The 27,528-nt window shown below is 43.4% G+C and overlaps 1 long non-coding RNA gene across 4 annotated transcripts in view; it reads right to left on the bottom strand.

The window, feature by feature from the left end:
- Positions 1–27,528, bottom strand: part of LOC102746409 (uncharacterized) — a 68,054-nt gene that overhangs the window by 17,829 nt on the left and 22,697 nt on the right. The window contains exon 3 of one of the 4 annotated variants that reach the window (XR_014141202.1): positions 25,941–26,024. The exons of the other annotated variants lie outside the window; for them this stretch is intronic. This is a non-coding gene — a long non-coding RNA (uncharacterized LOC102746409). Of the gene's footprint in view, positions 1–25,940; positions 26,025–27,528 lie in introns of those variants that run through there. 4 annotated transcript variants of the gene reach the window in all.

The raw sequence follows: 27,528 nt of genomic DNA, 5'->3' as shown, positions 1-27,528 counted from the left end.
GGGGCTCGATCCCAGGACCCTGGGATCATGACCAGAGCCAAAAGCAGACATTTAACGGACTGAGCCACCCAGGCGCCCCAGCTCTATGAAATTTCATCAGATGTGTAAATGCATGGAACCATCACCTCAATTAGGATACAGGACTCTTCTATCCGTACAAAGAGACTCCTTGTTGTTATACAAACCATTTTTCTAAACAAGTGGCATAAAGGTGAAGAGCATGTGTACACTTCTACCTTTGTATAACAAAGGGGAGACACAAAAACATGTTTTTGTAATTATATTTGCATAAATAATACACTGGGTGATAAGTGGGCATGTGTGGGGCAGGGGAGTTAAGCGATTCTTTTCACTGAATGTGTTATATTTTGGGGTTTTTGAGCTATATCATTCTGATATCACTTCAAAGAATTAAAGATAGTAAATGAAGCCAAATGAATGGTATGGTCCAAGTAGCATTTCAACAGGCCTTCAGGCCTTAAGAGAAGATGACATATTGAGGCACCTGGCAGGCTCAGTCTGTAGCGCATGCAAGTCTTTTTTTTTTTTTTTTTAAGATTTTATTTATTTGACAGAGAGAAACACAGCGAGAGAGGGAACACAAGCAGGGGGAGTGGGAGAGGGAGAAGCAGGCTTCCCGCTGAGCAGGGAACCCGATGCGGGGCTCAATCCCAGGACCCTGGGATCATGACCTGAGCTGAAGGCAGACGCCCAACGACTGAGCCACTCAGGCACCCCTCTTATTAGAGTTTTTGCAGCAATATTTTAAGTGATATTTCATCAAATTTATTTTGAACAATCCCTTTTTCTTGACCGATTTTTTTCCTTCCAAATCATCTTCTTTCAAGAGCAGTGCTCGGGCGCCTGGGTGGCTCAGTTAGTTAAGCGACTGCCTTCGGCTCAGGTCATGATCCTGGAGTCCCTGGATCGAGTCCCACATCGGGCTCCCTGCTCAGTGGGGAGTCTGCTTCTCCCTCTGACACTACCCCCCTCTCATGCTCTCTCTCTGTCTCATTCTTTCTCTCTCAAATAAATAAATAAAATCTTTAAAAATATATGAAAATTTGCTTAACCTCATTAGCAATCAGAGAAATGCAAATTAAAACTACAATGTGATGCTTTTGCATGCCCACCTGACTGGTGAAAACTAAAAGCCTGACACTAACAATGGCTGACAAGAACATGGAGCAATAATGAGACTGTAAATTGTTGCAATCACCTTTGAAAATTGTCTGATATTATTCACTAAATTTGAAAATATACATATTTCATGAATGAGCAGTTCCACACAGATATATATCTGGCAGAAATACCTTTCCATGTACCCTATAATATATAATATATATATGTATATGTTTAATAGAAGCTGTCCTTCAAAAGTAGAATGAATAAAACATGCCATGTTCATCTAATGGACTGCTATATAACAATGAAAACAAACTACAGATACAAACAAAAACTTACAGTGTGAAAAAAAACTTAGGGTGTAGAGAGTAGAGTTGTCAGTTCTTGTTTGGTCACTTATGTGAGTGAGATTTGTATCATGGCTTACAGGGGCAGCAATAAAGTTAAGGTGCCTTTTTTTTTAAGATTTATTTATTCTAGAGAGACAGAGATCTGAGAAAGAGCACGAGAGAGCAAGCGGGGGGAGGGGCAGAGGGAGAGAATCTTTAAGCAGACTCCCTGCTGAGCACAGAGTCCTATCTGGGGCTCAATCCCACAACCCATGAGATCATGTCCTGTGCCAAATGATGCTTAATTGACTGAGCCATCCAGGCGCCCCAAGAGAATTTCTTAATTTTAATGCACTTAAAATCATCAGTCTGTTCCCGGGCTCTCTGTTCTGCTCTACTGGCTGACTTATCTTTATTTGTGTTAATATCACAATGTATTAATCAATATAGCTTTACAATGAGTCTTGATGTCTGCTACAGCAATTCCTCCCACCCTGTTCAACAGTGCCTTGGCTATCCTTGGCCCTATAGATTTCCATGTATGTTTTTGAATTAGCTTGTCAAATTCTACAAAGAAAACCTGCTGGGATTTTAGTTGTAATCTACAGATTACATTGCATCTATAGATCATTGCATTGAATCTATAGATCATTTTACATTTTTACAATTGTTGGTTCATTCCCTGAAATTTGAAACCACCTCCCCCCTCACAAACACAGTGAGCAGGAAGAGACCCAAGAAAGAGACAGAGCACTCCAGGTTGGTTGGGGGCAGTCTTCATAAGCAAGGGAGCTTCCATACATACAAAGCTTGTTTTGGGTGGTCACATTCTCTCAATGACCTCCTCTGACAACAATATTTAGTCTTCTACTCCATGAACACAGTGTATCTCTTCATTAGTTTAGGTCTTTTTCTTTTTAAAGATCCACCTACTTATTTTGGAGAGAGAGGGAGAGAGAGAGAGAATCTCAAGCAGACTCCCTGCCAAGCACAGAGCCCCACTCAGGGCTAGATCCCACGACCCCAAGATCACCACTGGAGCCGAAATCAAGAGTCAGATGCCCAATTGACTGAGCTACCCAGGCGTCTCTGTTTAGGTCTTCTTTAATATTTAATAAGGTTCTATATTTTTATCCATAGAATATATAAACTTCTCTTATTATATTTGTTTCAAGGCTTTTCCAACATTTTATTGTGATGTTGTTCAAAAATACAAAAAAGGTGAGAGAATATTACAGTGAACACCCATATACCCACCACCCGGATTTTTATGATTAACATTTCACTATACTTGCTTTGTCATGTATTATTCATCTCCCCAACTCTCCATCCATCCATTAATCCATGTCATTCTTGGTGTATTTCAAAGTAAATTGCAGACATCAGTGTAGAGGCTACTTTTAGGCAACAGGATTGAGGAATGGAAACTTAATCAAGGCAAAAGGGCCCACAGCAACCACCTAGCTGAATGCAGACGGGCTCATTAAGCCACCCACCTCAAAATAGCCATAAGCCTTAACTGACCAATTACAACCAGGCACAGTTCCTGAGATTACCAAAAAAGGGAAAACTCCATATGTCCCCATACTCCCTTACTCCGCCCTCTAACTGTGGCCCCTCACCAACGCCTTGTTGCAGACAGTCTCTGCTTTGCTGTCCTGCCCACCACTTCCTTGTGGTGTATTCAATAAACTTTTATCTCTTTTGTTCTGCCTTGGGTGAATTATTTCACTGCCTGCACCATCAGCCTCCACCCTATCAGGTTGCCCCACATTTGGTGGCCCCCCCATCCAATCGGGAGACCGCACATTTGGTGGCCTTCATGATTGGTACACTTACTCAGAAATTCCTCAATATGATATTCCAAGGTTTTTAAATGATGCTACTGGCATATTGCATCCTTTTCTTTTAATTTCCATTTTTCTATTTGTTGTCATCATATGGGAAAAAAAATTAAATTTTATATATAGATCTTTTATCTAGCATCCTTGTTGAACAGTCCCATTAATTCTAATCATTGATCTGTATGTACTTTTAGAACATTTACATACATAGTCATGTCATGTGCAAATAATAAAAATTCTGGTTTATCCTCTCAAAACCTTATACATTTTCCCCTTGCTGCACTGCATAGGACTTCCACCACAATGTTAAAGAGAAATGGTGATGATAGTGGGCATCTCTGTTATGTTCATGATCTCAAAGGAAAAGCTTTCAATTGTTCACCATTAAATACGATGATGGCTTTAAATTTTTTCAAGATCCTTATCAAATTAAGAACATTCTTGTCTAAAAAAAAATTAAAAGAAAATTAAAAAAGAACATTCTCATCTTTTCTTATTTTGCTATTAGTTTTTAATATGAGTGGATATTGAATTTTCTTAAGAGATTTTATTTTTAAGTAATCTCTACACCTGATGTGGGGCTTGAACTTACAACCCCAAGATCAAAAGTTGCATGCTCCACCAACTTAGCCAGTCAGGCACCCCTGAACGGATATTGAATTTTTTATGTTTTTTCTGCATCTTCTGAGGTTACCACAAGATTTTCCCTTTTAATACGTTATATATATATCCAATGGAAAAAATAGTTTCTTCAACAAAGAATATCCAATGGGAAAAAAGAGGGTCTCTTCAACAAATGGTTTTGGGAAAACTGGACAGCAACATGCAGAATGAAACTGGACCACTTTCTTACACCATACACAAAAATAAATTTCAAATGGATGAAAGGCCTAAATGTGAGACAGGAATCCATCAAAATCCTAGAGGAGAACACAGGCAGTAACCTCTTCGGCCTCAGCTGAACAACTTCTTACTAGACACGTTGCTGGAGGCAAGGGAAACAAAAGCAAAAATGAACTATTGGGACTTCATCAAGATAAAAAGCTTCTGCACAGTGAAGGAAGCAATCAACAAAACTAAAAGGCAGCCTGCAGAATGGGAGAAAATATTTGCAAATGACCTATCAGATAAAGGGTTAGTATCCAAAATCTATAAAGAACTTATCAAACTCAACAGCCAAAAACCAAATAATCCAGTTAAGAAATGGGCAGAAGACATGAATAAAGGGACACCTGGGTGGCTCAGTCGGTTAAGCATCTGCCTTTGGCTCAGGTCATGATCCCAGGTCCTGAGATTGAGTCCCACATTGGGCTCCTTGCTAAGCGGGGAGCCTGCTTCTCCCTCTGCCTGCTCTGCCTGTGCTGTGACAAATAAATAAAATCTCTTAAAAAAAAAACAACACATGAATAGACATTTTTCCAAAAAAGATCTCCAGATGGCTAACAGACCCATGAAAAGATGCTCAATGTCACTCATCATCGGGGAAATACACATCACAACCCTGATGAGATATCATCTCACACCAGTCAGAATGGCTAAAGTTAACAACACAAGAAACAACAAGTGTTGGCGAGGATGCAGAGAAAGGGAAACCCTCTTACATTGTTGGTGGGAATGCAAACTTGTGCAGCCACTCTAGAGAACAGTATGGAGGTTCCTCAAAAAGTTAAAAATAAAATGACCTTATGACCCAGTGATTGCACTACTAGGTATTTACCCAAAGGATACAAAAATGTTGATTCAAAAGGATACATGCACCCCGATGTTTATAGCAGCATTATCAACAATAGCCAATTTGTGGGAAGAACCCAAAAGCCCATCAATTGATGAATGGATAGAGATGTGGTATATATATACAATGGAGTATTACTCAGCCACCAAAAGGAATAAAACCTTGCCATTTGCAACAACGTGGATGGAGCTAGAGTGGTAAGTGAAATAAGTCAGGCAGAGAAAGACAAATACCATACAATTTCACTCGTATGTGGAGTTTAAGAAACAAAACAGATGAACATATGGGAAGGGGGGAAAAAGAGAGAGAGGGAAACAAATCATAAGACTCTTAATGATAGAGAACAAACTGAGGGTTGATGGAGGGATGTGGGTGGGAATGGGCTAAATAGGTGATGGGTATTAAGGAGGGCACTTGTATTGAGCACTGGGTATTATATGTAAGTTATGAATCACAAAATTGTGCTCCTGAAAACAATATTACACTATATGTTAACTAACTAGAATTTAAATGAAAATTTAAAAAAGAAAAGAAATATGTTAATATGGCCAATTAAAACAATTGCTTCTTTTGTCAAAATATCCTTGCATTTCTGGGCATAAACCCAACCTATTCAAGATATATTATACTTTCCTCCATATATTGCTGGACGTGGTTTGCTAAAATTTGGTTTAGGAGTTTTGCATCTATGTTGATGAATGAAATTGGCCTATCATTTTGCCTTTCTCAGACTGTCCTTGTTGTTGTTCTAGTACCAAGGTTAGAGGATCCTCATAAAATAAGTTGGGCAATATCCTATTTCTAGTCTCTGGAAGAGACTGGAGCTATTTCTTCTTCAAATATTTAGTAGAACTCAATTGTGAAGTGCTCTGGGCTTGAAAGTTTAATATTATTTGAGCTTTCTATTTTCTTTCTGTATTGTTTGATAAGTTATGTTTTCAAAGAATTTATCCATTTTATTTAAATGTTAAAATGTCTGACATATGGGGCGCCTGGGTGGTACAGTTGGTTGAGCACCCAACTCTTGGTTTCGGCTCAGGTCCTGATCTGTGTCATGAGATCAAGCCCCGGGTCAAGTTTCACGCACAGCACAGAGTCTGCTTGAGATTCTCCCTCTCCCTCTGCCCCTCCTGCTCATTATCTCTCTCTCTCAAATAAATAAATAAATAAATCCTTTAAAAAAATGTCTGACATAAAGTAGCTCATGAAATTCTCTTATTACCTAAATACCTCCTTGATGTTCAACTAATAAAATGCCTATAACATCAGTAGCTCTCTTGATGGTTTTAAACATTTTTTCATAGACTTTGTCCACCTTTTTTACTTGTCTTTAGAAGGAGGGTTGGTTTGAATTACCTAGTATGCCATTACCTGATATAGAAGACCTTAAGCAGTTCTTGGCTTAAGGTTTCAGGCATGTATTTCAAAGCTGTACATACAGTTAGGTTGGTGGGAAGATCAGGAGTGGTACCCTGGGTACTCCTTATTTCCTAATTTGGTCTTCCCAGACTATTTCTTGTCATGGTACAGTTGAAGCAAAATTTAACTGAGTAAATTTGAAGAGCTAATTGGCTTTATTCAACAATTCATGAATCAGGCAGCATCCCATCTAGCAAGTAGAAAGGCCCTGTACAAAAGTTATACAAAATGGAAGGTTTGTACAGGCAGAAACAAGGAAGTTATTAGCAAAAGAAAAGAAAGGCTTGTTTCAGGCAAGGTCACCTTTCCCTAGGAAGAAGGGCAGGGGGGTCTTATCATGCAGATTACTTCACTAGTGTTGATCAGGAAATTTCCGATTGACTGCTTAAAGGTCACGTTAAATTTTGCAATTAAGTCTTGGTTTGCAAGTGACTCCATTTGGGGCCTTTTTTTTAAACAGTCTTCATAGAAACTGATTTTTTTAGGGCACACTGTGGTAAATGGATAGATGGCTCATGGACAGATGATTAGCCTAGGAGCTCAGCCACACTAAGTCCTTGTCTGGCTGTCCTGAGGACTGAGGAGGGCAATACATCAGGACCCCCTAGAACCCACAAGGGGTATACTTGTGTGAAGTTGCAAATAATTTAGGGAACTCTTCCCTAATTCTTCCCTCCTTTCTCCTCAGCAGCTCACAGTGCTCCGCTTTAAGCTGCTTCCCATTCAGGAGTCAATCCCTTACACCCACCCTCATACCCTGTCTTTGCGATGTATGCCCTCTCCCCAGAGGATAATGAAGTCCCTGCTCCCCCAATCCCTTCTTGAGCCCTGAAAACTCAGGCCTCTGGCTCCCACTGGTCATTAACGGATGTAATGAATAAAATTTTATTGGAACACAACTATATCCATTTCTTTATGTATTGTGCATGACTGCTTTCTCACTACAACACCAGAGTTAAGGGGTGCCTGGGTGGCTCAGTTGTTAAGCGGCTGCCTTCGGCTCAGGTCATGGTCCCAGGGTCCTGGGATCAAGCCCCGCATCAGGCTCCCTGCTCTGCGGGAAGCCTGCTTCTCCCTCTCCCACCCCCCACCCCCGCTTGTGTCCCCTCTCTCATTGTGTCTCTCTCTGTCAAATAAATAAATGAAATTTTTAAAAACAAAACACCAGAGTTAAGTAGTTGGTGATGTGGGAAACAAAGGCAGAAGAATTATTAAATTTCCTTACCACTTATAGCCCACTGACAAGTCCTTTAAACAGGCAGAGTGACATTCCTCTAGGGACTCAACGCCTAGATGTTGACACTTTGCTAAGGACAAAAGGCAATCTTTGCTGGACCCTCCAGGATCCCATGAGTCTACTTTAAACATATAGAAATTCCTTTGGAGCTCCCTTTATCTCCACCCCGCGCCCCCCACCCCGCAAAATACATGTTAGGAATCATCCTCCATATGGCCCACTGATACACATCTGAAGGGTCTCTTGACTGAGGGTTTACTAAACAGTAATAAATGCCCTTTCCTAACAATAGCTAGCCCCCTCAGGATCTTGGAAACCTTGTTTCCAAAATACCCTGGAGGTTTGTTCTGTCCCTAACCCCCTCCCAACTTGCAAGTATATAATGGACCACCCCTCATGACCCCAGTGCAGCTCTTTCTACCCACGGGTCCTGTCCCAGTGCTTTAATAAAACCACCTTTTTGCACCAAAGACGTCTCAAGAATTATTTCTTGGCCATCGACTTTGAGCCGTAACATCTTTCCTACATCAGATGGGACAGAAATTGTATGGCCTGCAAAGCCTCAAATGTTTAGTATGTGGCCCTTTACAGAAAAAGTTTGCCAACCCCTACGCTAGAGGACTGTTCTCATTAGTTCAGCTTGTCTGGGAGAATAACAGCCTAAAAATAGCGTAAAATTTAGTCTGTGGCCATAATCCTCTCAACAACCCTTTGACACGGGTTGACCTTCTCATCCCATTTTACAGATGAGGAAACTGGGACACAGCCAGGACGTGGCCCAAGCAAGATCTGACCTGGGCAGGCTGGCTCTACAGACTGGCTGCGAACTACCACAGAGGACTACCTCCTTTGTGGAGCAGAGCTAGGAATGCAAACTTTATCAGGTCTCCAAACTGCTCGTATCAGGATTCCAGAGACTCATGAGGCAGTTAGCCTGTGGCTAGACTGAAGAAACATGCTCCCAGAACACCACTGGGACCCTGGCAGACAGATAATTGCACTATTCTCTACATCCTGTCTGCTTTCCTCGGTCACGTATAGCCCCTGCTCCCGCCTCCGAACTGTACTCTCCACACGGAGAAAAGTACAAAGAATTTCATAAGTAGTACCCTACCATTCACTAGCAAATTGTAGCATTTTCTTCCATATGCTTCAGCATTTCCGTTATTAAGAAATAAAATAGGGGCGCCTGGGTGGCTCAGTTGGTTAAGCGACTGCCTTCAGCTCGGGTCATGATCCTGGAGTCCCAGGATCGAGTCCCGCATCGGGCTCCCTGCTCGGCAGGGAGTCTGCTTCTCCCTCTGACCCTCCTCCCTCTCATGCTCTCTGTCTCTCATTCTCTCTGTCTCAAATAAATAAATAAAATCTTTAAAAAAAAAAAAAAGAAATAAAATATAACCCCAGTTGGAGCTCCCTCTGTACTTCTCCTGGATCTCTTTACCTTCCCTCTCTAAAGGTAGCCACGGGACTGAAATTGGAGTTTCTTTCCCATGCATGCCAGAACTCTTTACTAGCCTGCCTTTTTAAAAATTTCATCATCCAAAAAAAAAAAAAATTTCATCATCCGGCTTAGGCAAGAAATACTAGTTCTTCGGGTTCATAGTCTCTCCAACCATTTTCATCCTTCCTCTGATGAGGTAGGTGGTATCTTTGAACCTGGTTGTTTGGAGTCCAGCCTCTTTGTTCTCAGTGATCCTAATCATGGGTGTGGTTGCCAGGCAAGGGGTGGGGGTGGAGCTAAACAGAACCGGAGTGGTGACTGAGTTATTAGTCGGACACAAATAAGTGCCTCCCATCTCATTTGGTTACATCCACTTGCCACTCACAGGGCTAAAGCAAGAAATTCTTGCTACGAGGGCCTTGGCCAAAATTGTGTTCCAGAATTTGGGCTGAACTGGGCAAGGTTATCCAGAGCAGGTGAAAACATCTTGATCAAAGGGATGAGGGAGGGAGTAAGAAGGCCAGAAGTCACAACTGTGGTGTCTCTCCCAATCCCATGGGGGCCCCCAAATGTGGGGCAACCTGATGGGGTGGAAGTCGGTGGCCCCAGCAGTGAAAGAATTCACCCAAGGCCGAACAAAGGAGCTAGAAGTTTATTGAATACACCACAAGGGAGCAAAGCAGAGACTGTCTGCAAGAGGCAGTGGGTGGGGGCTGTATTTAAAGGGGGAAGGTGAGGAGGGAGAGGGATGCATGAAATGTTCCCTTTTTTGGTAGCGGTGCCTGGTTGTATGTAGCAGCCCGTTGGTTAGTTAGGGCCTATGGCTATTTTGAGATGGGTCGCCTGATGGGCCTGTCTGGATTCAGCCAGGGGATTGGGGTCCCATGGGCCCTTTTGCCTTGACCGAGTTTCCATGGCTCAAGCCTGTGGTCACAAAGCAGCCTCTACAACAACTAGGAAAAAGTGACAAGCATTAGCTTCCAAAGATGAGCCTCAGTTTTACATTAGAAAGGGGGAATAGAGATGGTAAGATTAGAAAATAAAATATAAAAGAGGTGGAGTCAGACAGTTAAGACTCAGGCTGTGATGAGAAGAGAATACTAAGGACCTGTGCTCCTTATCCTTTAATGATTTGCTCCTCCAGATCCACTCCTTACTTTGCTCCGTACTCACCCATATACAGATACCAGTGAGCTCCATGGCCCCTGGCTTCCAGTTGGGTTTGGCCAATGGAGAGGACTGGCAGGAAATCGCCGGAATAGAGGAGAACAAAGTTGGGGTACCTACTTCTATGACTTGTTCCCTGAGAGGTTTCTGTAGGCTGGCTGGCTGTTTCCCTCACCTGAAGGTCACAGTTCCTCCCATCAAGTAGCCCTTGCCACAAGGCCCTTGCTCTCCCCCACCCAGGTTCAAGAAATTACTCTCTCCGTCTGCTGCGTTAGGTATAAGGATGCTAACAGCCTTGCTAGCTGCTAGTTCTGGAATATCACTTGTGGATTCTCGACACACTACCTAAATTTTGCACATAGTCACTTTATTAAATGCTTCTTTCAAAAAATGTTAGTGTGCCATCTGTTTCCACTGGTCACCGATACAGCGCTCCTTTCTTATGTTACTGAGAAAATTGCTGACAAGTTAATTCTATTACTTTTTTAATGACAAGCCAACAGCATTAACTTTAAATCCAAGAAGGAGATATATAGAAAGACTCTAAATGATAATTTTGTAAAACCACAAAATGTATACACCCAAACTTCCTAAAGAAATGATTTCTAGGAACGTTGAGTCTTAAGCCTGGAAATCTGTTGTATCTTTTTTTATTTTTTTATTTTTTATTTTTATTTTTTAAAAATATTTTATTTATTTATTTGACAGAGACAGAGACAGCTAGAGAGTGTACACAAGCAGGGGCAGAGGGAGAGGGAGAAGCAGGCTACCTGCTGAGCCGGGAGCCCGATGCGGGGCTCGATCCCAGGTCCCCGGGCTGATGACCTGAGCCGAAGGCAGATGCTTAATGGCTAAGCCACCCAGGCGCCCTGTTGTATTTTTTTTAAATGTTGAGTTTTACAAAGGTAATCTCTGATATACTTATTTGTCTAATATCTGTCTCCCCTACTACACTGTAAACTCCATGACACCAGAGACATATCTGTTTTGTTCACTACTGCATCCTCAGTGACCAGGTCAGTATCTACTGTAGATATTCAACAATTTTTTTTATTTAATGAATGAGTAAATTATGATTAAAAAAATTTTTTTTTGAGTTATGGTTTTTTTGAAAATAGTCAAAAGCAGTAGTAAAAACAATTAACCATGGGGCACCTGGGTTGCTCAGATGGTTGGGCGTCTGCCTTCGGCTCAAGTCATGATCCCAGGGTTCTGGGATCGAGTCCTGCATCGGGCTCCCTGTTCGGTGGGGAGCCTGCTTCTCCCTTCCCCTCTCCCTCTACTGCTCCCCCCTGCTTGTGCTCTCTCACTCTCTCTGTCAAATAAATAAATAAAATCTTTAAAAAAAAAATTTTAAAAAAAGACAATTAACCAATCATGGAATACTGATGAATCGTTCTCTTAATTAGAGGCAGATATAATGAGGCAGGCACTTGTTTGGAGAGTTTCTTCAGTGAATCATGTGACTTCTTTGTGGTTTACAATCATATCTTTTTGTGAAGGTGGTGTGGGAGTGTTCACAAATTTTTCAGGGTGTCTGCTCAATTAGAGAGGTAACAGGAAATGGTAAATTTCAACATAGCATGCACAAAATTGTTTGGGCTTTACTTTAGGAAAGCCTTAACATATTCAGAACTGAGGAATCCATAACACATGCCTTACAGAGGTATAATGCCTGTGATATCAAATGAATCCCTGAAGGGAAGAGGCAATAACATCAAGAAATCTACACCACTGTGGAAAAATAGTATGGACGTTCCCCCAAAAATTGAAAATAGAACTACCATATGATCTAGCAATCCCACTTCTGGTTATTTATCCAAAAGAAAATGAAAACACGAATTCAAAAAGATATATGCACTCCCTATGTTCACTGCAGCATTATTTACAATAGCTAAGATATGGAAACAACCTAAGTGTCCATCAATGGATAAATGGATAAAAAAGATGTGATACATAGATATATTGATATATATATAATGGAATACTACTCAGCCATAAAAAAGAATGAAATCTTGCCATTTGCAACAACATGGATGGACCTTGAGAATATTATGCTAAGTGAAATAACTCAGACAGAGAAAGACAAATACTATAGGATTTCACTTACATGTACAATCTAAAAAACAAAGCAAATGAGCAAAACAAAATAAAACTCATAGATACAGAGAACAGATTGGTGATTGCCAGAAGGGAGGGGAGAGGAGAGTGGGTAAAATGGTGAAGTGGATTGAGAGGTACAAACTTCCAGTTATTAAATAAATGTCACAGCAATGTAATATACAACATGATTATAGTCAATAATATTGTATTGCTTATTTGAAAGTTCCAAAGAGTAAATCTTGAAAGTTTTCATTATAAAAAAAAAAGTTTGTAACTGTATGATGATGGAAGGTAACCAGACTTATTGCTGTGATCATTTTGCAATGTATAAAGGATTGAATCATTATATTGTATACCTGAAACTAACATGTTATGTGTCAATTATACTCTAATTAAAAAAAAGAAATACTACAAAAAAAGATATACTAACCACAAGAAAAAGAAACCTATAAATGCTTTGATAGGAGAACCAGCAGAGACTTCTTAACTTGCCTGAACCCTTGCCTAGTATCACCCAGGAACTAAGCCTCATCAGTACAACCTTTGTGGGGCATTCATTTGCAAATGCTTATGTTCAATCATCAAACATGCATTGCATACCTACTATTTGCCCTGTCCTGTGAAGGTGCCCACCCACACTCAGGCCCTGGCAACGGTGATTAAGTCTGGGGCGCCTGACTGGCTCAGTCGGTGGAACATGTGGCTCTTGATTGGGGGGGTCATGAGTTCAAGCCCCACATTGGGTACAGAGGTTACTTGAAAAAAAAAAGACATAGTCCGTGTCTGTGATTATTCACAGACTAGTGGAGTCACAATCACAATATAATATGACGCATACTATAAAGCTGCTATTGTTTTGTTTTTTAAACTTTTTATTTGGAGATAATTTCAAGCTTAGGGCAAGCGTGCTAGAATAAAAATAGCATCAAGGACACCTTTTGTTGGTTTGAAACCTTGGGAGTTTCCTAGGTGAAATCTAAAATTGGCCCCGGTACATGGAGGGCAGGGAGAGACCAAAGAAAGAGGCAGAACACTCAGATTGGGAGGTGGCAGGTTTACTAAGCAAGAGAACTTACATGCAAGCCTTATCTTAGGTGGCTATGAGATGACAAAATCTCTGTGCTCACCCACTAAATCTTAAAAGTTTATATAGAGGCCTTGGGGTGCTCAGGTCATGATCTCAGGGTCATGGGATCGAGCCCTGCATTGGACTCTGTGCTCAGTGCAGTCTGCTTGTCCCTCTCCCTTTGGTCCTCCGCCCACTCGCGCTCTCTCTCTCTCTCAAATAAATGAATAAAGTTTTTGAAGATTTTATTTATTTATTTGAGAAAGAGAGAGAGCACAAGCTGGAGGAGCAGCGGCAGAGGGAGAAGCAGGCTCCCCACTGAGCAGGGCTCGATCCCAGGACCCTGGGATCATGACCTGAGCTGAAGGCAGATGCTTAACTGACTAAGCCACCCAGGTGTCCCTAAAATCTTTTTTAAAAAAAAGTATATAGAGAGGCCTTAATGGGGTTCAGTTGCGTATATAGTCCAGATAGTCTCAACAACACCTTATTCTCTCAAGGCTACGTCCTTGGAACAGCTTCCACTGTGGGATCGGTGGGCAGAACATACATTCCCAGGATAGGAGAGGAGGTGAGGAGCCTCCGATTGCCTGGGGTCTAGCTCATGGGTCAATCAGGGGTAATGCCCTCTCAATGACCTCCTTCAACACCTTCACCCAGATTCATGTAATGTTAACTTTTTACCCCATGTGCTTTATCATTTGCATGCTTTATCTATCTACCTATATTTTCCCCTGAACTATTTAAGAGTATTATATATCATTGCCCTTCACCCCTATATACTTCAGTTTGTGAACCAACATCTTGTCTCTTTAGCTTCCTTTAGTCTGGAACATTTCCATAGGCTTTGTCTTTTTTTTTTTAAGATTTTATTTTAATTAATTTATCTGTTTATTTATTTATTTATTTATTTTAAAGATTTTATTTATTTATTTGACAGAGAGAGACAGTGAGAGAGGGAACACAAGCAGGGGGAGTGGGAGAGGGAGAAGCAGGCTTCCCGCTGAGCAGGAAGCCTGACTCGGGGCTCGATCCCAGGATCCTGGGATCATGACCTGAGCCAAAGGCAGACGCCTAAGGACTGAGCCACCCAGGTGCCCCTATTTTATTTATTTTTTAAAGATTTATTTATTTGAGAGAGAGAGGGTGGCGGGGAGGGGCAGAGGGAGATGGAGAGAGAGACTCTTAAGCAGACTCCTTGCTGAGAGCAGAGCCTGACACCAGGCTCAATCCCATGACTCTGAGATTATGACCTGAGCAGAAATCAAGAGTCAGATGCTCAACCGACTGAGGCACCCAGGCGCCCTTAAGATTTTATTTTTAAGTAATCTCTACACCCAACGGGGGATCAAACTCACAATCCTGAGATCAAGGGTTGCATGCTCTACCAACTAAGCCAGCCAGGTGCCCCCATTTTTTTTTTTTTTGCTTTCTTTGTCTTTTATGACACAGACATTTTTGAAGAATACATCTCCTCCTTAAAAAAATATATATATATTTCTCATTTTGTGTTTGTCTAATATTTCCGCATGATTACATTGAAATTACATATTTTTTATAAGTAATCTCTATACCCAACATGGGGCTAGAACTCACGACCCTGAGATCAAGAGTCACATGCTCTACCAACTGAGCCAGCCAGGTGCCCCTGTATTTATTTTTAAAGTAAACTCTATGCCCAACGTGAGACTCAAACTCACGACCCTGAGATCAAGAGTCGCATGCTCTACTGACTGAGCCAGCCAGGCACCCCACAGTTTAACTATTTTTAAGTGTACAGTTCAGTGGCATTAAATACATTCACATTGTGCAACCAACACCATCATCCATCTCCAGAACTTTTTCATCTTCCCAAACTGAAACTCTGTACCTATTAAACAATAACTCCCCATTCCTCTTTCTCCCTAGCCCCTGATAACTATCATTCTACTTTCTTTCTCTATGAATTGGAATACTCTAGGTACCTCATATAAGTGGAATCATACAATATTTGTTCTTTTTATGTCTGGTTTATTTTACTTAGCATATGTCTTCAAAGTTCATCCATGTGGTAGCATGTGTCATTCCTTTTATGGCTGAACAATATTCCATTGCATGTATTCTTTTTTATTTTATTTATTTATTTGAGAGGGAGGGAGAGAGAGAGCACAAGTGGGGTGAAAGGCAGAGGGAGAAGCAGGCTTTCCACTGAGCAGGAAGGCCGATGCAGGACTCGATCTGGGGACTCTGAGATCATGACCTGAGCCGAAGGCAGACGCTTCATGGACTGAGCCACCCAGGCACCCTCCATTGAATTCTTGACTGGAATCTTCTGTATGCAGTGTCATGTCCTTCGCAGGGTTTTACCACTGGAGGCACATGATGTTCATTTGTCCTTCCTCAGTGATGTTAATTTTTTTTTTTTAAAGATTTTATTTATTTATTTGACCGAGAGAGGGAACACAAGCAGGGGGAGTGGGAGAGGGAAAAGCAGGCTCTCCGCTGAGCAGGGAGCCCGATGCGGGGCTCGATCCCAGGACCCTAGGATCATGACCTGAGCCGAAGGCAGATGCTTAATGACTGAGCCACCCAGGCGCCCCATGTTAATTTTTTTTAAGAGAGAAAGAGAGAGCATGCAAGCAGGGACGGGGGCACAGGAAGAGGGAGAGAGAGAGAGTCTTAAGCAGGCTCCATGCCTAGTGCAGAGGCCAGTGTGGGGCTCTATCCCACGACCCTGAGATCATGACCTGAGCCGAAATCAAGAGTCGGACGCTTAACTGACTGAGCCACCCAGGCGCCCCAGTGATGTTCATTTTAATCACCTAGGTAAGGGCTTGTCAGATTTCTCTGCTGTATAATTATTTTTTTCTTCCTTGAAACTAATAAGCAATTCTGTAGGGGATACATCTTAAAGCAATGAAAATAGCCAGCTCCTCATAAAAAATTCTCCTGGAATTATTTATTTATTTTTAAGTAAGCAAGCTCTGTGCCCAACGTGGGGCTTCAACTCATGACCCTGAGATCAAGAGTTCATGTTCTACTGACTGAGCCAGCCGGGTGCCCCAAAAAACTCCCCCTGGATCTAGTACCCTTTGATGATTCATGCCTGATCCAAATTTTACTTAAAATAGTTACAAAACAGGGCGCCTGGGTGGCTCAGTTGGTTAAGCGACTGCCTTCGGCTCAGGTCATGATCCCGGAGTCCCTGGATCGAGTCCCGCATCGGGCTCCCTGCTCGGCGGGGAGTCTGCTTCTCCCTCTGACCCTCCCCCCTCTCGTGTGCTCTCTCTCATTCTCTCTCTCTCAAATAAATAAATAAATAAATCTTTAAAAAAAAAATAGTTACAAAACACTGAATTTCTTACTCCAGAATTCTTTCTACATTAATCAGTGGGCACTTGAAATTCTACTTTAAACAAGAGCTTACCCTCCTCCCTTATTGATGGATGGATAGATGGGTGGATGGATGGATTGTCAGTATGGATTCATGGATTTCTATTTTTTCAATGATTTATAATTTATCACTACACTTTATTATTTTGGTGCTCAAATACTCCCAGACTTGGCCAACGGGAGCTCCTTCAAGCTGGCTCCTGTATACTTATGACATGCCCTCATTGTTTTTAAAGCACTTCCTTACTTTATGACCTAAAAGATGTTCCAGGTTTGGGGCGCCTAAATGGTTCAGTTGGTTTGAGTTTCTGAATCTTGATCTCAGTTCGGGTCTTGGTCTCAGGGTCATGGGTTCAGGCCCCGCATTGGGCTCCACACTGGGCATGGAGCCTACTTTAAAAAAAAAAAAAAAAGATGTTCCAGATTTATCTCATCCCTACTCTGTCCCAGCCCTGCAATCTGCCATTATTCTGAGGAGCTTGGTTCCTTTTAGGGAGGAAACATTATTAGAGTTAAAGATCTGAGCATTAGGTGTACTCATTACTACTGGGGTGTTTTTGCCTCTTGGCCCTTTCATTAGACAGAACTAGTAAATATATGCACACATGTATATATATACATACACACATATACAGATATATAATGAGAACATTAACATGCATATATACATATATGTACATATTTCCGAAATAATGAGTTCATACCAATCCTTCCAATTCCAATCCATCCTCACAGGGTTCTTTCTTGCCTTTCCCCATTTCATATTTGTATGTCCCTTCGTTTACAGTGAGAACCCTGATGCCCAACTACATCGATCCATTTATTCATTTGTTCAATCCTTTATCTTGAGTCGTTTCAGAATTGTTTTGCCTATACCTCTACCAAAACCAAACCTACTAAAGAGAGTTCAGGATTTGTTTGCAGTTCTGCTTGCCTCATAACCCCATCTCATCTCAGACTGGGAGTTCATAAATGACTTGAATTAGTCCTTTCTACTGCCCCCACCTCTTCTTTAAGTGTGGTTATTTGAAATACAGTATGGTTCATTTGTTCCATTTGCTTTCAGTTGAGTTATTCTCCCCCCATACTTTTTTTTAAAGTTTCGTTTATTTAAGTAATCTCTACACCCAATGTGGGGCTCGAACTCAAAACCCCGAGATCAAGAGTCGTACACTCCTCTGACTGAGCCAGCCAGGCGCCCCTCCCCCTCCTCATCCTTATTGATTTACTTTTCGTTTTTGAATATATAGAATATTAATATGCTTTAGAAGTCAAAACTATGTAGTAATGCATACTCAGGAGTGTCATTCCTTCCCACATCTTTCCTGTACCATCTCTCCTCTCTGACCCAAACTCTTGTAGGTGATCAACCTTGTTGTATTCTGGTTTATTTGTCTTGTGTTTAAAAACATAGATAGATATATGAATGCTTTTGAAATTCTTCCTTCTTTCCAGAACAAATGGGAGACTACTATAATACTCTATTTCACTTTATTTCTTTTGCTTAATATTATCTAATAGGGGTATTTTCAAGGGCTATCAGTGTTGGGACTAGGGTGAGGTAAGTAAGGTGTGTAGGGTGTAAAATTTAAGGAGACACCAGTGACTTCCACCTGGAGGAGTTTGGCAGGTGACTAGGAATATAGTCATAAATGAAGAGGACAAAAGGAAAGCACAAAAACAAGGAAGCTCAAAAGAGCATGGTGACAAGTGCAATGTAACTGCAGTATAGGATGTTTGCTAGGGAGGGCCTGGAGATGAGACCAGGCTGATAAAACAGGTTGAGATCGGGTCATAAAATGCTTTAGTGCTAAGAGCCTGGACTGGACTTTACCCTACAGGCAGCAAGAAACCCTTGAAGATTCTTTTTCATGCCCTTTATTGTTTTATCCATTCCATCATTAAATTCCATCCACTCCACTTCTGCACTGGCTTCTCTTGAAGGGTTTTATTTTATTTATTTATTTTTAAAGATTATTTATTTATCTGAGAGAGAGAGTGTGCGTGAGAGAGTATAAGCAAGGTGAGAGGCAGAGGGAGCAGTAGAGGGAGAGGGAGAAGCAGGCTCTTCCCTGAGCAGGGAGCCAGAAGTGGGTCTTGATCCCAGGACCCTGGGATCATGACCTGAGCTGAAGACAGACGCTTAACCAACTGAGCCACCCAGACGCCCCACCCTTGAAGGGTTTTAATCAGAGGAGTAACATGATTACAATTTTCTTTTAGTGAGATGAAACTGACAACATGATATAAAGCAGACTGGCAGAATGGGTGATAAGAAAGGTGACCCTGAGGCAGGTGAGGAGGCTCATCAAGTGAGAAGTGTTAAGAACTGAATTGAGAAAGCAGTAATAGGAAGACTAAATAAGAAGGGATAAATGTTTATGAGATAGTAAGACTTGGGTGTGTAAACAAATTTCAATCTAAAATGGAACTGAAGGGGGGCGCCTGGGTGGCTCAGTTGGTTAAGCGACTGCCTTCGGCTCAGGTCATGATCCTGGAGTCCCTGGATCGAGTCCCGCATCGGGCTCCCTGCTCGGCGGGGAGTCTGCTTCTCCCTCTGACCCTCCCCCCTCTCATGTGCTCTCTGTCTCTCTCATTCTCTCTGTCTCAAATAAATAAATAAAATCTTTAAAAAAAATAAAATGGAACTGGAGGGGCTCCTGGCTGGCTCACTGGGTAGAGCATGTGACTCTTGATCTTGGGGTTATGAGTTTGAAACCCATGTTGGGTGTACAGATTACTTAAAAATAAAATCTTAAAAAAATCTTTAGGGGGGCCTGGCTGGCTCAGTTTGAGGACCTTGCAACTCTTGATCTTGGGGTCATGATATCAAGCTCCATGTAGAGTATAGAGATTACTTAAATAAATAAAACTTAAAAAAAATTTTTTTTAGAGACGCCTGGGTGGCTCAGTCAGTGAAGCATCTGCCTTCGGCTCAGGTCATGATCTCGGGGTCATGGGATCAAGTCCTGCGTTGGGCTCCCTGCTCAGCCAGGAGTTTGCTTCTCCCTCTCCCTCTGCCCCCCCTCCCTACTCGTGTGCTCATGGTCTCTCTCTCTCATAAATAAATAAATAAATCTTAAAACTTTTTTTAAAATCCTTAAACAAAAATAAAATGAAATAAAATAAATTAAAATGGAACTGAAAGGAGTGCTTGGCTGGCTCAGTCAGTAGAGTGTGTGACTCTCGATCTCTGGGTCATGAGTTTGAGCCCCCTGTTGGGTGTAGAGATTACTTTAAAAAATTTTTTTTTAAAAGTTTAAAATAAATAAATAAATAAATAAAATGGGACTGGAGGATACAAAATGGAGAATCTCATGGATACACACTTGGAAGAATGGAACTTAAGAATTGAGAGACAGACCAGTTTCCCATAAATGTCTGATTTACAAGAAGACTGAGACTTATCTCCTGACCAATGAAAACCCACCAGGAATCTCTCTCCGTCCTCAAGCCAATGAACTTACTGCTTTGACAGGGGCTGGATGTCCCCCTCTTTGCACTCTGCCCATGAATACAGCCCACCCAAGCCCTCAATGGACTAGCCTGTAGCTTGCTACAGCATGGGTTTTCCAAATTGCAATTCCTCTGCTATTCCTGAATAAACTCAATTTCTGGTAATTCCAGCTTGCCTCAGTTTATCTCTTTATTTAGGTTGACAATACTGATTATAGGTAGAAGATGGAGAAGCAGAAGTCCAAGAGGACTTTCCAGTTTCTGGCTTGAAGGACTAGATGAGCAGAGGTGCCATTCAATAGACTAGGGAAAATGGTAGGAGTATGTTTGAGGGAAAATATAAGCCCAGTGTTAGATATGCTGAGTTAGAGTTGGCAAAAAGATATCCAACCAGAAGTTTTCAGGAAAAGGTTCTGAAATAATGTCTCAGGGAAACTTGGGCAGCCTCCCTCTTCTGACTTCCTTTTGTCTTACAGTCAAGATAAAGGAACTTTGGGTAAAATATTTATTTCACCAAGTGATGTCTGGGAGTCATCAGGAGTTGTATCTAATGTCCTCACAAACATATCTGTCAGCTATAGTTAACATAAAGCGCCCACCATTCTTTTCACATCGCTCAATAAAACACCTGAGGCCGGCGATGGGCTCCCAGTTCAGCGAAGAGCCTGCTTCTCCCTCCCCTCTGCCCCTCCCTTCTGCACATGTGCCCTCTCTCTCTTTTTTTTTAAGATTTTATCTATCCATTTGACAGAGAGAGAGTGAGAGAGCACAAGCAGGGAGAGGGAGAGAGAAAAGCAGGCTCTCCACCGAGCAGGAAGCCTGACCCCTGGGGCTCGATCCCAGGACCCTGGGACAACAACCGGAGCCAAAGACAGACACTTAACCAACTGAGCCACCCAGGCACCCTCTCTCTCTCTTTCAAATAAACAAGATCTTTTAAAAAAATACGACTAGGACAAAATACAAAGTTAGCACCTATACCAATTTTATTTAACTCATTAATGAAGAAACAGCAGTATGGTAAATTGATTCATAGAAGCATTTGAAAGAAAGTGCATATAGGCACTAAAAGAAATAATTCTAGAATAAGATTACTAAATTAGATACAATACTAGTTAATGGACTGTAGGGAAATACCATTGTTACCTTGGGTGTGGTCTTTTCTACTGGACTCAATCACTTGCATCCCTATAAACAAAAATCTGCAAGTTAACAAAGACTTCACAAAGACTTGGCCTTAATAGTCAATAGGAAGTCTCACAAAATGCATTTCCCTAGAGAATTAAATAATCTTTTTTTTTTATTTGACAGAGAGACAGTGAGAGAGTGAACACAAGCAGGCGGAATGGGAGAGGGAGAAGCAGGCTTCCCGCCAAGCAGGGAGCCCGATGTGGGGCTCTATCCCAGGACCCGGGGATCATGACCTGAGCCGAAGGCAGACACTTAACGACTGAGCCACCCAGGCACCCCAAGAATTAAATAATCTTTAGGCAGACCTGTTAGACAAGGCTCCAATATGACATGGGAAGGACACCCTTTTGCCTTATTTCCAGATTTTGCATAATTTTTCTTACCACCACATCTGTGTGAAGAGTTTAGCCTCCTTAGACCGCTGAAACTGCAAATTATCAAGGCATCAGGGGAGTGCTCCCTCCCACACTATCACACTTCAGAGGGGAACCAGATCCATCAGCTTTTGCCATTAGCCTCTCTCTATATATAGGGCTCAAATACGTGTCTCTGAGGCTGGGCAGGAAAATCAACACCCAAGAAAAATAAGGCACCATCTTCTTTATTTTCATATCTCCCCCGGTGCCCGTGAAAACCTCCTTTACACAGGTGCCCTGTGCAATTTGATACTGATGCAAATAAATAGCTTTGTGTTGCCCCCCCTGCAAGTTATGAGACATGCACAGACATGGTTGAATTCCAGCCATGGGAACAATTAACACAAACCAGGAGACCCACAATAGTCACCTCAGATGATTACGATCATTCCAGGAGGTCAGAGAGGATGCCAGATAGCTGGCTTGGGAACAATGTAGGCAAAGGAAATATGCCGTACTCACACTGCCCTACTAAGGACTAAAATGACATCTTGATTTATCACTCTTTCTGATTCAGATAAGATTGTTCATTCCCATGAAGTCCGGATTTGAGAGCACCTGAGCCACCCTGACGCAGACCAGTAAGTCAGGAGTGAACAGCGATTCCGTACCATCCTCTTTGTTTAGGGTCTGGCAGTCCTAGCAAAGCCTGGCCTTCATACCTCACTTCTTCACACAAAGCCCAAGAGCCTTGTATGAAAGAATGTCTTTTGCACCCCGACATCAGATTTGGATTCGCAGTTTTTTCTAGTACCCAAGCCTATGGCTCTGACAACATATGCTCTCACTTGATGGGGAGAAGAACCCCAGGCTCCATGGAAATGGCGCTATCCTGGCCCCAGTCCTAGGGCGGCTCCTTGTCCTGCTTGTATGAGGCAGGGTCCTGGCAAGCAACAGATGGCACACTCAAAGGATTTATCCAAGATGAGCTGAATGAAGATGTGGGCAGGAATAAGGGAAGCAACAAGGGATGGTAAGACATTCAGGGACTAGCAACAGAGGGAAAGCATTACTACCCCTTGACCAGAAGAGGCAAAGAGAGGGAAGTAATGCCGGAGCCTGGTGAGAGAAGGAACTATGGAAGAGGGTTGCCTGATAGCAGTTGTGGCCATCGAGGAATGCTGCCCTTTCCAGAACCATGGCTGGACAGGAAAGGAACAGGAAGAATAAATACTCTGACTTCTCTGTCTTCCCACCTTCTAATCTCATGTCAGCGCCTGTCACTGGCCAAACTCAACCAGAAACCCATGTGACACAGACCATGGAAAGGTTGGTCTCCCGGGGTACAGGACAAGGCAGAAAAAGGTGGAGAATAGATTTGGGGGGCGGGTAAGAAGATCCATGGAAAATACGCAGCACTTTCTTCTTGTAGGCAGAGCTCTTTGTTTGCTATCTCACCCTGTCTGTCACATACCTGTAAAGTGGGCTAGGGAGTGTCCTCCATGCTCTTCCAGCAATGCTGCTGGTGGGAAGCTAAGATGAATCTTAGGGTCCAGTTTTTACAAGCTATTGTATGAAGTAGTGGGTTAAGTGAGGTATTTACCCAGGGTTGCAAGAGGACAGCATTGACAATGGGAGAATCCCAATGGTAAATGAGGAGGGAGGGAGGGAAGGAAGGAAGGAAGGAAAAGTAATTTTGAAAGGAAGGAAACAAGCAAAACGGGGAGGAAAGGAAGAAAGGAAGGGAGAAGGACTAAGAGTAGACAGGGAATCAAGAGAGGGAGGCAAGGAGAGAGGAAGGAAGGAAAAACATGCCAAGCCCCAGTTCCAAGAAGAGAGACAAGGCTATAAAATGGGAAGCCTTCCTTTGTGACAGGAATCCCTAATGAAGAGAGAAAGGGCAGTACGGAGAAGTCATGAAAAGCATGGGCTTTGGAATCAGACAGACCTTGAACCTCTCTCATGTTCTATATGTCTAGATGCCTCATGTCTAGATGGCACATTACAGCTCTTTCATACCACGCTGGCGTGGCTTAGTTCTACAGTCCCCCTGCTCCCCCAAATCTCCAGACAAGAAGCAGGCACAACTCCCCTACTTCAAGCTCCCAGTAGTGAAAACAGGGTTGGCTTGCTACCGAAGATCCAGAGACCCAACATGACAATGCTTACAAATGTAGAGTTTATTACAGGAGAAGAATACAATACAGCATGAAAGTAAGGACGAATGTCACAGGCAAAGCCTGGCTCACAGAAAGCTGTCTGGAGAGGCCAGGTGCAAGCTCCAGTCGTCCTCCTCTGTAAGGGCCATGGTGGGATGCACTTTCTCTCTCAGATCAGAAACCGCAGAATTTCGACCCCAGAGCCCCAGGCGGGAGTAAAGTGCGTGGCATCAAGACCACGTGCAAATCATGCATCTCACTATTATTCAAACATAAATGCTCTAAGGGTGCCGGGGTGGCTCAGTCAGTGAAGCGTCTGCCTTCAGCTCAGGTCATGATCTCAGGGTCCTGGGATCGAGCCCCCGCAGGGGTTCCACACTTGGTGGGGATCCTGCTTCTCCCCCTCCCTCTCCTTCTGCCCCTCCCCGCCACTTGTGCTCTCACTCCCAAATAAATAATCTTAAAAAAATAAAATAAAATAGCAAATTATATGTGATGTGAATTTATTCTCAATTAAAAACAAATAAACAAAACAATGCTGACACTGTAGTAAAAACTGCCCTGAAATCCCTGGGGTCCATCGTCACAGAGCCACGCTAATAATCATAATGTTTTATGCTGTGGCAAAACAGCTCAGGATAATTCCAGGCTTATTGCATATCTCACTTGCAGCTTGCACATAAGGCTTGGCCCTTATAGAAGGTTAATACATGCATTAACCCTCACAGCACCCCTGCCAAACACAGTGACCCCCAAACCAGAGCTGGGACCCAACTCCTTTAGGCTAAGCCCTCCAGAAGAGAGAAGAGGGCCCAACCCATGCCACCTCCAGGCAGCCCTCCACCCGCAAACTCGATACAGGCCCATAGCCCCATTGGCACATCCTGATGGGGCTGCAACTCAGACCGATGCCCCCTTGATTTCCTGTGCTCTAAATAGCAGAGGGGAAGGGAGCCCTGCTTGAGACTGATCCTCCCTCCAATGCCACCAAGGGTGACCAACTGTCCCAGTTTGCCCGGGGCTCTGTCCTGGTTTGCACACTGAAAGTGTCGCTTCTTTGGAAATCCCCCAGTCCCAGGAAAGTTGGGACAGCTGGTCACCCTAATGCCACCCCTGGCCTCTATGATGGCCTCACCATCATAGTGTGGGTGTGTACCACCCATTACTATGGAGAGTGCTCTGGCTCTGCAGACAGGAAAGGGCCTGGCTCCCCTCACTTCCCAGAAGCCATCAGAGCCCTGCACTTGACCTGAAACTGTCGGGCCACTACTTCTTGTTCTGTTGCAGCTGGGTGCTTCGCTCTACAAGCCGCTCCTGCAACCTCCCTCTCTTCTGCCTGCCAAATTATCTTTACTAACAGCGGGAATTCAAGGGCTCTTCATGCCTCTCATGATGGCTAAGTCTGCACAGACGCCTCTCAGCTGTTTCAACACACATTTACTGAGCCCTTATGGGGGTTATTAGAGGTGGCCCTTGCTGCCACTTGCTGGGAGCAGGCCTGATTTGACAGCCCCTCCACCTTCTGCAACAGCTCCCCCCCCCCCCCACAACCCAGCAATATGCAGGCCTCCTGCCTGTTCTGGGAGCTCAGGATCCCATGCACAGGTCCTAGCTGCCCCCTTGCTTCCAAACACACAGCTCTCCAGCTCCAGGGGCACACAGTTTTAGCAAGAGCTGGTTCAGAATCAGGTTCTGCACCCTAATCAGGGGACCCAGTGGTGAGGACCAGGGGGTTCCAGCCTGTGAGGACCTAAGCTCTAGCAGGGGAGGGATGCACTCCCCAGAATGCAAGGTTGCACTATGATAGAGAGGTAAGTCCAGGGACTGTGGGTGGGATCAGCCAAGGTTTCTTGGGGAGGGGACACCTGAGAGGAGCCTCACAGGTCACCTGAAAGTTGTGCAAAGAAGGGGGCATTGGGAGAGATCTTTGGGGGCCTAGAGAACAGGGAGCCTGCTTCTCCCTCTGCCTGCCACTCCCCCTGCTTGTGCACGTTGGCTCTCTCTCTCTGATAAATCAGTCAATCAATCTTAAAAAAAGAGAGAGAAGTAGAAAGGGCTGGCTTTGGTGTTTAGGATGGAAGAGAGAGATGCAGTAAGTTATAAGGGGGACTTCGGGGAAGGACCCAGTAGAAAAGGAGTGAATGAAGAATGAAGAGATAGAAGAGAGGGTTCTGGATGGGGGCTGGGTCCAGGCATGCTGCAAGGGGGTAAGGGTGAGGTCTCAGGTTAACCAAGTCTCTCGTTCATTATCCTAAGCAACTAAGGACACTGAGTCAAATAAGGACACCAAGTCCCTGTTCTCAGGGGCGGCAAGTATACAGATCCTCAGCAAAGATTGTCCTGTGTCTTGCTGGGTACAGGGACAGGGAGGATCCTGTCCTGAAGGCAGTTGCTTCAGCTGGTGCTGGAACGAGCATCATGGTCTGTTCTGCTGAGCAAGTGGGGGCATGGGATGTGGCTTGGGGCTGTGTCATGGTAGGCTGAGCACTGGGCAAGGATCTACGTCCAGGTCTGACTGGGGAGGCCCTTCTTGTAGTATCCTGAGCAATGGCTCAGATATGACTCATGTTCTGATGGTTCCTGGTATGCCAAATTGGGGGGCTGTGACTTGGTCCTATACCCTCTGAGGTTGCATTGTCTGTACCAAGTGGTCACCTATCCAACTCCTAACCTAGGCAGGAGACTACGGCTCAGTATGCAGATTAGTGGTCTGGTCACCCCAACTGTCCAGTGACTTGCTGAGCAGAGAGATGTTCATGAGTTGTTTTTGGCTGAGGCTGTCTCTTGGTTCACCAAGCTGTGGTATAGCCCCCAGTTTGGTCTGGGCTATCTCCTCGTGTGTGAAGCACTGATATAGGGAGAAAGAAATGCCTTTCCCTGGGCAGATGCTGCCTCTTAGGGTTCACAGTGGTGGAGTGGATGTTGACCTTTTTCTGGGAAGGATTAGGCAGCGATGGTGCCAAGAGGGGATGAAGGTATGTGCCCTAGACCCAGTGGTAGCTGAGAGTGGGGTTCTCCAGATGGGCTGAATAATGATCTAGCTTTAAGTGTTTATCTTTGTGAGAGCTTTGTCCTGGTGTGCCCAGTCCTGGTGTAACCACAAAGCATGGTCTTGGAAGAGAATGTCTTCTGGTCTTCTGGCACTCGTTTCTGTCATCAAGTTTAGATGAAGTCATACTGGATTAGGGCAGGCAATAAATCCAATTATGACTGGTGTCTTTATAAGAAGAGGAAATTTGGGGCACAGACACACAGAGACACACAGAAAGGAGAATGCCATGTGAAGACAGAGATTGGAAGGATGTATCTACAAGCCAAGGAATGCCAAGGGTTGCTGGGAACCCACACAAGCTAAGAGGCAAGGAGGGAATCTTCCCTAGAGCCTTTGGAGAGAGCAAGGCCCTGCTGACTCCTTGATTTCAGACTTCCAGCCTCCAGAACTGTAAGAGAATAAACTTCTGTTGTTTTAAGGGACCCAGTTTGGGGTAATTTGTTACAGCAGCCATAGGATACTAATATACCTTGCTTCTA

The sequence above is a fragment of the Leptonychotes weddellii genome, chromosome X (genome assembly GCF_054177405.1).
Source record: "Leptonychotes weddellii isolate Sample4059 chromosome X, ASM5417740v2, whole genome shotgun sequence".
Taxonomy (NCBI): domain Eukaryota; kingdom Metazoa; phylum Chordata; class Mammalia; order Carnivora; family Phocidae; genus Leptonychotes; species Leptonychotes weddellii.
Note: the sequence above shows the minus strand (reverse complement) of the source record. Positions and strands in the feature narration are given on the sequence as shown.